This window comes from Carassius auratus, unplaced genomic scaffold (genome assembly GCF_003368295.1).
Source record: "Carassius auratus strain Wakin unplaced genomic scaffold, ASM336829v1 scaf_tig00012452, whole genome shotgun sequence".
NCBI classification, from domain to species: domain Eukaryota; kingdom Metazoa; phylum Chordata; class Actinopteri; order Cypriniformes; family Cyprinidae; genus Carassius; species Carassius auratus.
Window position 1 is genome coordinate 204,599 of NW_020524290.1, and position 12,564 is coordinate 217,162.

At 36.1% G+C, this 12,564-nt stretch overlaps 1 protein-coding gene across 1 annotated transcript in view; it reads right to left on the bottom strand.

The window, feature by feature from the left end:
* The window catches only part of LOC113073605 (protein ELFN1-like), a 92,909-nt gene extending 81,430 nt beyond the window's left edge, over positions 1-11,479 (bottom strand). The window contains exon 1 of the mRNA XM_026246417.1: positions 11,070-11,479. The gene's annotated coding sequence lies outside the window, so the exon portion shown is untranslated. The remainder of the gene's footprint in view (positions 1-11,069) is intronic.
* Between the last annotated feature and the right edge of the window lie 1,085 nt (positions 11,480-12,564).

A 12,564-nucleotide genomic window follows, 5' to 3' on the forward strand; every position in this document is an offset into this window, starting at 1 on the left:
CATCTTCATTCAACACGAGCATGGCTGCCGCGAAGGACTCGCATATTATCGCCTCATTTGGCGAGAATGTTTTGACACGAAAACGAGCGATGGGTTTTGATCATTTTGCAGCATCGCTATTTCGGAGTGACACGACAACGTAATTACTGAAATCCACCTGGACTTTGGCTAAGCATGTGAATAGATGGGGAAGAAACAACTGTTGAATGAATGTCACAGTGTAATCTGAAATGAGATGCCGTTAAAGGCTTTCTTTAAGCTTGGCATGCAGTGGGGTCAAGTTTATAATAAAAAAAAAATATACTGAGACTAAATTGATTTAATTTAGTAGATGGTACTGTGTGAATCTGAAAATGCCATGAAAGTCCAATGCTATGTCCACCTTCATCAAGTTGCAATCCATCATTGTAGGCATCGTTGACACATGGCTGGGGACCACTCGAAGCAAAACAACAAGTGTCAAACACAAACCCTTTTTAAAAGGCTGCAAAATAATCCGTAGCATTTTGCTGTTTCATTTCACCTTTTCCCCAAACAGGTCTAAGAAAAGACCATAGGTAAGAAAAATAGCCAGTGAGCTCTCTTTAATACCCCAATTGTTTCTACAAGACAACAATGAGATTGAATCGAGAAGAAATGCTTGAATCTCCTTCTTGTAAGATTTTCCTCCTGATTTTTCTCCCGCATGTCTCCTCTGGAGTTACAAAAGAGATAGCAACAATCTCAATGTGATTCGATTTGCCGAGATATAAACTCCAACATCTTTCATCAAATTCTTCTGAGATCAAATTATCTGAGCCGTGTTATCTGCTTCATTTGGCAGTGCTACACCCTTACTCTGTCAAATGCACCTCGTTTGTTTCTCAGAGCCTAACAACAAAGATGGCCTGGGGATAATATGAGAGAGTTGTGATGAAAAAAGTTGAATATGTGTATATTTTTTAAATTGTTTATATTATGTAAATACACACATGGATGGATGGATGGATGGATGGATAAATGGATAGATAGATAGATAGATAGATAGATAGATAGATAGATAGATAGATAGATAGATAGATAGATAGATAGATAGATAGATAGATAGATAGATAGATAGATAGATAGATAGAGAAGCCAGCGAGCAATTACATCTTCCTCTGGGATGTCCTTGGATGGACTCTCCAATAAACTCTTAGTGTGCTTACTAAATGACCCATAATCATTAATGCAATTAAGATATCTGCCTCCAATTCAAGAGTCTCTAAGTATCTGTAAAAATCTGGATGTGATACTAAAGCAGATTGTCACACCAGCATGCTAATATCAAGCCACCAGCTCATTACTGAACCAATATGGAGCTTAAATATATTAAGAATAATGTAGTCATATCCAGCTGCATGTAAACCTTGAATGAATGAAATTAATGCTAATAGTGGACCCGGGGAAATAGAGGCCCCATCCACTGTGCGTTGAGAGAGACTGATTGGAACGTTTCCATACAACGTAGCCAACAAACTGTGTGAATATTGGCACATTTTTAATAAGTAGATGATAGTACTGTATGTTATCCGGCAACTTCAGAGACAGTTTCTATGGTAACTGTGCTCTTTCTCTCTGCACTGTGAGAAAATATCAGTTGAATTCCCAAATATTTCTAATGAAAGTAATGGTCTTTAATCATGTGACCTCTTAAATTGGATAAATTATATAAAACAATCCCAAGCCCTTAATTATGGACAGATGCTCGCAGTGAGGTCAGCAAAAAGCCTAGGCCAGCCAAAAGTGAAATTTATGGTCCATCATGGCAGAAATGCTTAGATGCTTTAAAACCCGTCTTGGCAACTGATGCAATCTGCAGTCAATAGAATTTAAAAAACATTTTACTTAATTATCTCCTGAACTTTGAACAACCATATGGGTCCTTAATGATAATTGAAAAAACAGGGATCAATATTGCACATTAGCAAGATATTGGTCATAGAAGTCATGACCTTTTGGCTCTGCCATGTTCTGGTGCTCTTTGGACATAATATGTATTAACTTGGCAGGTCCTTGTTGATTGCCTAGACACATGCAGCATCAAAAATACTCCAAATGCCTGCAAGGAAACTCCAGTCTTCATTGAAATTGTTCCCCTCTGTTGAGTATCAAAGCAATTTCACTGAACAAGGAAATGGACAAATGGTTGCAAGAGCATAACTGAAAATGTTTCCTCAAAAAAGATTTTATTTTATTTTTTTACGGTAACATTGACATGAGGAATATGGGTCTGTCATCTCAACTGGGTAAAGAGGTAAAATGTTAAAAGGTGCAAAGTGCTCTTTGTTTTCATGCTGGTTTCATATGGTTTTATTTAATTTTTCTTACTTTTTGAAACTTTTAAACACCTTTTTAAACTTTCACTAAATTTCAATAAAAATAAAAAAGAAAGAAAGAAATAAAGAAAAAAGAAAGTAAGTTACAATTTACTCACCTTTTTTCTTTGAAACATGAAAATCAAACAATCCTGGTAAACCATTGACTTCCATAGTATGAAGAAAAAAAAATATTCACATTTTTCAGATGTTTCTAAAAACATATTTTATGTTCCACAGAAGAAATGAATTCATATCTTTGCTGGAACAACATGAGAGTGAGTAAATTATGAGATATTTTTTATTTTTTTTACATTTTTTGTTGGAACAGTCACGTAACAATCATTAGTTCTATATTTGCAAAAAATAAAAATAAAATGACTATAAGTATGTGTATTTAATTAGTTGTATGAATAGTATTTTTATGTATCGGTTGATAAGTACATCATAGACTCAAATGTTCATCTATCTGACCAACTTTACACATTTATTTATCTGCCACTATCTTTGTATTTGAAGTTCAAGTTTTGTATAAATGCCCTGGGGGGCAACTGACAAAAGAACACAACGTGGTCTCAAAAGGATGGAAAATATTTGATGTCTGCTGGTAAATGCCATCGTTTGGAAAGTGCACAGTTCACGCTACTGGAGTGCTTGAATAAGGACCGTTGACCTGCGTGACTCTGTTCTTTGTGTTGTTCTCAGAGAATAACATTCTCCTGTATACTCCTCACCATGAACAAGATAAGTCTGTCAGAAATGAAAGAAGGTGCTCTCTGTGCGTGATACGGCTCAACACATGGATAAATTGCCCTGCAGATTCAACTGAGGGACTGATGGAACAGAGAGGAACTGGAAGAGTGGACTGTTTGAATTGTCATGTGGGCATTAAGTATTATTTACTGTGATGAATAAGCCACACAGTCAGATTATAAATGAGCTTTTCCCCAGGAGAGGGTAAACAGTGACACACTTGACACAAAGACAGACATGGTGTTTGCTTTCGCAGCTTTTTCCTCCTCTACAGCCATATGTACGGTGCCACACGATGAATGATATCTCCTTTGTTTTCTCATTTCATTTCCTCAGAGATATCCTCAGACTTTTGTCAGTTTTCAGAATATCCCATCTGTTTGAATTGTCTTCGGTGAGCAGACGAATACATTAATCAGATCTGCAAGTATGAGGCAGTTTACGTTTTTATTTATTTATTTGTTTACTTATTTATTTATCTCAGAGGCCAGAAGCAGATGTTAGTTTGGCGGTTTCCAAATACCCATACCTGTTTCTCAATTTATTTCTACAGTTTCTTTCTCAACACATTTCTAATGTCACATCCTATTCTGTCCCACTAGGCAATAAATCAAATCTTGAAACGTGATGAACAAAAAGTTTAAATTCTTTCCAATTTCAAGTGCAACTGTTTCCAGCTTGATTCCAGACGTATTTGACACATTCATTTTGTCCACAGAGATTTTAAACTATTGCTTAATACATAGTTCTAGTCATGAATTAAACCAACCAGCTGTGAGATGAGTCACGATATTAAAAATTTTTATTTGAAGCAAAAACTATTTGAAAAAGGTACTGTGCGTTTTTACAGAGCAATGAAATACACCGTTAATAATGCACACTGACTGACATACTCTAATTAAAACTATTGAAAAAATATATATATTGAACTGCTGACTTAGTCATTGATTCACTGCATAAAATCACTGATTATTAAATCAAATATATATATTTTTAAATCCAATATATAATATTGTATATATAAAATCCAATATATTTGAAAAGAATATTCAAATTTATGTACTTTTCACTTTAAAAACAATTTCTTTATGAAAAAAAAAAATTATAGGGTGGGAGATTTCTATCATCATCACCTACATCAGCATCAAAACTATCATTATTGCTATTATCATAATTTGAATGTACAAACACATATCTTTAGATTATTTTTAAATACATTTTTGACTAGTAAATCCTCTCATGGAATTAAAAACAAGGTTTTAACTTCAGTCACAAAAAGATTTAGTAGAATGTAGAAACAGAAAGAACTGACCATGATGCTCAGAGTATTAGTGGCCTTGTGAGTCAAAGTGGGGGACCAGATGAGGACAGGAAGCTCTCTTTTCCAGCCAAAAGCCTCACAAAAAGCTGCACATGGAATCTAAAGGAGCACATTACTGGACTCACGCTTTATATTGATAATCCACCCTTACACAGTGTATGTGCATTACTGCCCAACAAGTATTATTTTGGCTTTGGAACAGAATCATTTGCACAGGCCTTGTATTTTCCATGTGAACTGATTACAATGATTGCAATATGGACAGTTCCTTTAATAGGAAGCAATTTACAGTGTGTGCGTGTGTGTGAAGAATATGCAAGCGTCAGCTCTTGCTTGAAACGCAGGGTGATCAAGAATATTGATCCTGTTAAATACAATGACACTGTGATGTAACTCTGACTAAAATTTAGACATCATACTAATAAGACTTTAGATACATTTCTTATTTTTTATCAAATAATGGAAACCATGATCCGGTACACTACTATTTAGACATACATTACACTAGAATTCTTTATTTAGAAAAGATGCATTAAATTGATCAAAAGTGACAACAAAGGCATCTACACTACCAGTTAATTTTTTTGAACAGTAAGATTTTTAATGTGTGTTAAGAATTCTCTTCTGCAAAAGCAGTAATATTGTGGAATATTTTTTCATGAGCATCAGACAAATGCTGGTTTTCATCAAAGAATCCTGAAATAATATTTTAAATATGAATGATTATTAACTGTTTTAAATATCAATTTTGTATATATTGAAAAAAAAAAATTAATTAATTAATTAAATTTTAATTAATTAAAATTTTTTTAATTTAATTGTAATCTGTTCCCAAAGGCACAACTTGTCTTAGTCTTTGTTTAATACCACATGAACGATGCACCAATGGTTTATGATTATACTGATCTCATAACCCCTAAAAGCACTGCATTCTGATTGATATCTACACTGAATGTATATCTAGAGAGAGAGAGAGAGAGAGAGGAAAAGTGGCTGGCCGCTCAAAAGCTCAATCAATAAAAGAACCTCTGAAGTGAGCATTGACAAACCTGTTATGTATCACCAGCTTTAATGGATTCTCATGCATAGGATATTCATCAAGTCAGGATGCAGGCCTGCAGGTATATAGCCATGCTTCTCTGTATCCTGACCTCTAATTACTTCGCAGGGGGGATGACGAAGACTAAAGAAGGGTATAATGTTCAATATTCTCTTATACTCTCGAATGTGGAGCCTGATCACTAAAGGATTTGCAAATAATAAGAGTGCTGGCAGCAAACCCCATACTAATTTATATCCATGGATATTATTAATACAAAGTTTGTTTGTTTGTTTTAAATGTTGCAGTTCAAGAGATATTTCAACCTCATTTCAGTGTATGGGTTAAAGACATAAGTGTTAATGACTGCAGTAAAAAGTAAAAACATATTGTCTTTAAACTTTGAAAACATGACTGTACACATTTTTTTGTCTGCATGTATAGATTGCACCACATGACGTTTTTTTTTAAGAATAATATTTAGAATAATAAAAAATAATCATCAAAAATGAACCAACGTAAACTAACAGAGACCAACAAAGTATAAAAATGAATTTTAAATTAAAAAAAAAAAAAAATGTACAAATGTAATTGTCATATATATTTTGAAAAATGTCAGCTTGACTGATTTACTTATTACTGTTTAATTGATTTAGTTAGATAAATTACTTAGTGGATGTATTTATACTAAATTAAGCATGAACATTTTAGTGTTTTCTTAGGTAAAAATTGTTAGCTTGAATGCATTGTAAGTCGCTTTGGATAAAAGCGCCTGCTAAATGCATAAATGTAATTTAATTTAAATGTAATAAATCTGAGTAAAACGGCTTCTTGCATGAGAAATGATTGGATTAAAAAATTATAAGAAGACGACCTTGATTCCATGGTTACTGGAAATACACTTTTGACGTACAGTGATGGACAAAATTATTATTACACTAGTATTTTCAGTAACTAAAAAAATGGTTTTAAGTCAGTTATATCTATCTTTTGCTGCAGTGTTTTAGTAGGAATTATCAGTTAACATTTCCAAACATTCATTTTGCCATTTATTGTAATAATCCAGTGAGACGTTTGTTTGCACAAGAAGTCTTACAGCAGCCAGTGCTCCACACAGAGATCTGATCTCATTATCATCCAGTCTGTCTGGAATAACATGAAGAAACTGACCAAACTACAGACTAACGCCAGAAGAACTGTGGCAACATGTCCAAGATGCTTCAAGAGACCTGAAAAAAAAAATAGTGTGTATACTGGTGATCTAATAATCTTGGCCACCACTGTAATGGCGACCAGTTCATGCTCTGAACAAGATTCAGAATTTCTGTTTTCCAGAACACATCTAAATGTAGCATTCACTAACTATAGGCTCTGTAATCACCAACCATCCCAAAACAGTGGTCCCACTTAGTCTACATTATCTTACTTTATTAGCTTTGAGAGCATTATGCTGTGACTGACAGGGACATCAGCCGCGTTAGAGTTGCAATCTCCAAAGCAAACTCTGCCACGGTGCTTGCGAGGTTAGAATGGGCCACACTGCTTGGTAATCACTAGCCACGCAGTTAATGACTCACACAAGCTACTGATTCAAGGTGAAGCTGTTAATGCCATTTGTGTGCTTTATAAGAGATACAATCGCAACAACTGTGCAGTCTTTGCTTTGCTAAATTGAAATAAAACAGCACTCAAGGGCAAAGGCTGTGAAGCCATCGGTTTTCTAATTTCAGCCTTATCTGCAAGTTCCAGTCACTTATTTAACACAATGTTGAGGCCCCCGGATGCTCACTGAAACCTCCATGTTCTCTTTTCTGAACATTTCCTTTAGATTTTAATTACTTGTCAATTTCAAGCTCTCCCAAGGCTTAACACTTGCTGTCAGCTTCCAGTCAGTCCCTACCAACGCCAATGCATTACTGCCAAAAGGTATTGTGTTCAGGTTAAGAACAGGGAAACCTTAAAAACCAGCCTAGCCTTGAATCCCCACGTCACTTTGTCGAATGCCCTCAAGCATTCAGGTATAGTAAAAACCTTTGTTTGCATCTATACATATCCAGCTGATAATGTGCTTTGAAGCGCAAGGGACATTGCCACAGGCTTGCAACATCTCCATCAATTTAAAATCAAAAGGCTGCCGTCTCAATGTGTAAACAAGAAACATCTATCAAAAGTACATAATTCATACCACAACGAATCAAAGCCCAAAATGCCACTTCAGTCCAACAGCCTCTCAATGGTGTTCAGGACCACGGACAGCCCCTCATTTGCTATTCAACCTCTGCCGCCTCACTACAGGCATATGAATAAAAATAGGGTCCTTCCAGTCTTATCTACTTATGTCACATTCCTGCATTTTACCAATGCTGTTTATTGTAGAAACACCTTTTATAATTATGATATCAGGCATGTGCTTCGCTGTAAATTTCCTTAAAAAGAGGCACATCTGGTATTCTACAAAGAATCTAGATCTAGAATTATAGAAATATCATAAATAATTTAGAAATATTATATATAAAATACACAACTTTTTACAAAGTTTCAGTTTAGTATGTTTTTCCATACATACATACATGTACGCGTTTGCTAAACAATCTCTCTCTCTCTCTCTCTCTCTCTCTCTCTCTATGTATATATAATCAAACACTGCCTTTGATGTATAAGCTAGATAATATTCTTTTTCATGTTTAAAAAAAGTACTCTAGTATGTACAGTACATACACACACACACACACACACACACACACACATATATATATATATATATATGTGTGTATACAGCTGAAATTGACACATCAAAAAACAATCCATTTTCTGTATTGATGAAAATATAATTACAAATTGATTGCTATCTATGTCTTCTACACCTATGCAAGTCTTCTCTTTTATTCTCCTCTGTACTTTACTGGATCATGGCACTCGTCTCTCAGAATGATCAGTTCAGAACTGTCCTTATCCATTATCAACACACACTCAGTGGTGCTCTAAAAGCCTTCTACCTCACATATCACCAATAACTGCACTTGTGTTTTTTATGAGTCTATGTATTAAGTGAGCACATTGGGTGGCTACATAATTTATCATTATGCTTTACGTGAGTGCTGCAGGCATAAAGGATGCTTTTTATAAAGCCAGATAATATGATATTAATATGAGCGTTGCTATCCCAACAATGCACATACATGCCATCTCCCTCTATGACTGTCTATGTGTCTGTATATCCATCTCTCTCTCTTTCTCTGTAGCCACGGCATGATAGCTCTCTGCTCCACAAAGAGTCTGGCTCTGACACCTTGCATACAAAACAGCTGACTCAATTTTCAAGCTGCATAATCAAGATAAGAGAGATGGAGAGAGAGAGAAGGGGATAGACATGCACATCTAACAAATGATGTTTTAGTTTTTTGAACCAGCGCAACTCATTGAATGTTAGGTTATGCTTAAGCACAGCTCTTGAGTTAATGCTCCTGATGAAAGTCGAGAATGATTGGCTGTGTTTGTACCAAATGATTAAAGCGAGGGTGGAGATTCTCAACCTGTTTGTAGCTTACAGTGCAATTCAGTCATTCAGTCATCTATATACAGGTTGTACAGATATACTACTACTGTATATCTTCTAGTGAATGATCTTTCAGCAGAGACACGTACATGCACAATAATAATTCCAAAATGATAATAATTATGATGGCCATGCTTCTTCTGATCTAAGGTTTTTAATCATCCCTGAAAATACTGCAGTGGGTCCTTGGGTAAGATATTTGAAGAAACATATGAAACTTACATTATCTAACTGATGATCTGTTAAGCATTATATACGGTTTGTTTGTTTTGTTTTGTCTTTTTTTTTACCAAGAAAATCTAGCTTTTTTATGTTGGGTGGTCCCTGTGGTTGGGTCAGAACCTGGATAGGGGTTCCCTGGGTCTATAAAAGATGAAAATGCCTGCTGCAGATGAATAACATTCAATATTTTGGGCTTCACCAATACTTTTCAACCTGTTACCATCAAAACAAATCCGCTGTAAGTGGTTGACGATCAAAATGATCTAGCTCCTTTGCACCTTCTTAAAATATATATATATAATAATCTTATAATCCAAAATGTGGCTTTTAAGAACTCTGAAAGTTATTTACAAGTCTCAAAATAGATGCTTTCATTTATCGTAAGAGGTTTGTCCTGACAAATGTGTTTGCGTGTTTTGAGGGGGATAGCTGCTTTATTTACAAGCTGAGACACCTTCACTCTGTTTGCTGATCCAGTTCTTACTGGAATACACTGTTAATAATAATAACAGTGTATTATTATAACAGAGCATGACGGAGAAGCTCTTTTCTTACCATGTGAACTGTGTTACTCGGATGTCCTAATATGCTTAGGATCTTTCAGTGGGTGAATCTCAAAGTATAACTGTACAGTTATGTCAGTCAAGGTGAGGAAAAATCAATTCCATATCCAATTGGATGCACATTATTTCACAGCTTAAAGCGTGCAGCGCTTACATTTCACAGATAACTAGGAAGTTTTCACTGAATCCAAATCTGTTAAATGGAGCAGATTTGGTAATTTTTCATTTCTTCTCTTTTAGAGCTTTTTAAATCACAGCTGTTTGTAAAGTGTATTACTTTCTCAATTTCAAGTTTAATTAAAGCAAAGCTGGTTTATGTATTCATGAAATCTATAAAATTACATAATCTAAAGTACGTCTGCGTCATACATTCAACATTAACTCAATTATTATCTCTCTGAATAATTTATTAGACTTATAGCGTCAATGATTTCTCAATTTAGCAATCCCTACGTGCAGTCCTCAGACAGACACTCAGGCACATATTTAATTCTACACTACACAACACTGGTAAAAACCAACTGCATTTGTACATACAGCCAGAACACTTGCATTGTTGTAATAGACTGGAAAACTTTCAGAGCTCTGTCGTCGTTAAATGACACCGTAAGCTACTATGCGTATTTGTCTTGTACGCGATTCACTAAAATGTGACTGAGGACTGAAAGGGGGCGATCACTTGTCAGTTTTACGGCTGAAGGCGAACTCTAGCGGCTAACCAAACCTTTCTGCTGTCCAGGGTCCTGAAACGTTCGACTACATTTCTGTAGATGTTAGCGAAAGCACGAGATATTCAAGCCTGTAACATCTCTAAGTAAGACGCTTTGGAGTTCAACAAGCCCTGCACTAACAGTCATGAAGTATTCACTTGCTTAATCTAGCTTAGAATTGTATATATTGCTTCTCAAATTCATCATGTCAATATTTGTCAAATTATTTCATGCAGAATGTCAAATGATTCCAAAAGAAACACGCTTACAACTCACGTGCACATGTGAACGTCTATATACACTCACGCCTTAGTGCAAAACGAAGCGAATTAATTTTTCATTTCGAGTCCATGTAGGTTTCACTGTCAAGCACTGTCAACACAACAGACGATGCATTTATAAGTTATACAAGTCACGCCGAGTCATTTGTTGCAAATACGCGGACGTACAAAAGCCACATGGATAACTTACATGTCTCAGACTACACTTGCGCTCCTTTCATTTCTCGTCCGACAAAACCAACGTTAGTAGAGGCGCAGATGCGACATTCCAAAGCATTTCTCACTTACCTCTTTCGCAGAGCGAAGCAAGAGTCTCTCCGTAACCAAACGGGGTCCCTATGTCACCATGTACCCCCTTGACATTTTCAAAGAGGCAGTAGATATCGGACGAGGGTAAAAAACACACTCACACACATACACACAACAAAAAAACAAAACGCGCTCACACACACAAGGTTCCTCTTGGCCTCGGAATACAAGAGCTGCAGCTCCTCGCTGCGTCAAGCGCGATCATCAAAGATCCATTAAAGAGCGAGTGATTAATTCAAGGCAGAGCATTTATGTATTCCGCACAGACAGAGCCATGGCAGAGTAGTTTTATCTGTCAAAAAGTGAGCGACAGCGCCTTATAACTATTTCCATGCATTTATTATTTGAGCTGGGGAGCGGGACTAGAGCACTGCTCATCCACAGGTCCAGCTGGGGCAAAGTTAAATCTCATAATAAGATTGTAGGTTACTGCGAGGCTATAAATGGTGTGGGTTGGACACTGAAGGCAAGAGGGCTGTGTGCCACGTGAGAGCACTGTTTAGTAGAGGTGTGCGATACCGCTAGATTTGGTATCGATCCGATACCAAGTAAATACAGGGCCAGTATCGCCGATACCGATACCAATATCGATACTTTTTAATAATTAAGGTGGATGCGTCTTCAACCTAAATCTAAATGAATTTTCATGACTTTTAATTTGTTTTTGTGATTTGCATTTTGGGTTATTAATCAGTACTACGAAAGCTTTTGTTCAGAAACAACTTTTGGTTACTTCTGATTTATTTAAATAAACAAAGTTACAAAATGATTACTTCACAAATATAAAAAATGTAAAAACAAATTATCTTTTCAAGTAGCATGTTAATAAAAAAATGTTTCTCCTCTTGTGCACTTCTTTTCAGGATTGTTTTCTTAAAGTCACAACGTTTTACTTCACAATTGTAAAACAAATTCTCCTTATACAAAATTCCTGAAGCCGACATCTTCCACTATGGAAAGAGGCTGCAGGTCCTTCACAATCATTTCTGATAGGCGCCTTGTAATATCCACTGCTCTTGGAGAATCAGTTATTGATAAAATAATAAAAAATAATTAATTCTGGTGCACATCTAGGTGAAGTTTAAATATAGAAACTAGTATCCCTTTCACAGCTAACACAAAAAGGGTAGATCGGCCTGAAAATACAGCCATACAACGCTCTTCTTTCTCTCCGCCTCTGACTGACTGCTGTTAGAAATGCGCGGCTGAGCGGTGCGCGCGCCTGACTGCTGGTGGTAGCGCTAGTGGTGAGTCACGTGACGGTACAACACAGGAGAGGGGGCGGAGAGCAGTGTCGAGCACGAGCAGCACTCTTAGAGCTTGCTCTGCTCTGTGACAGCAGCAGCATTTTGACAAACACGGCCAAGTGGCAAAACGAGAGAAACTGAAACTTAAGTATCGATATTTTCCCGTTGGTATCGATCAATACCGATACCAACGTTGGTATCGATATTATCGATATTAGTATCGATCT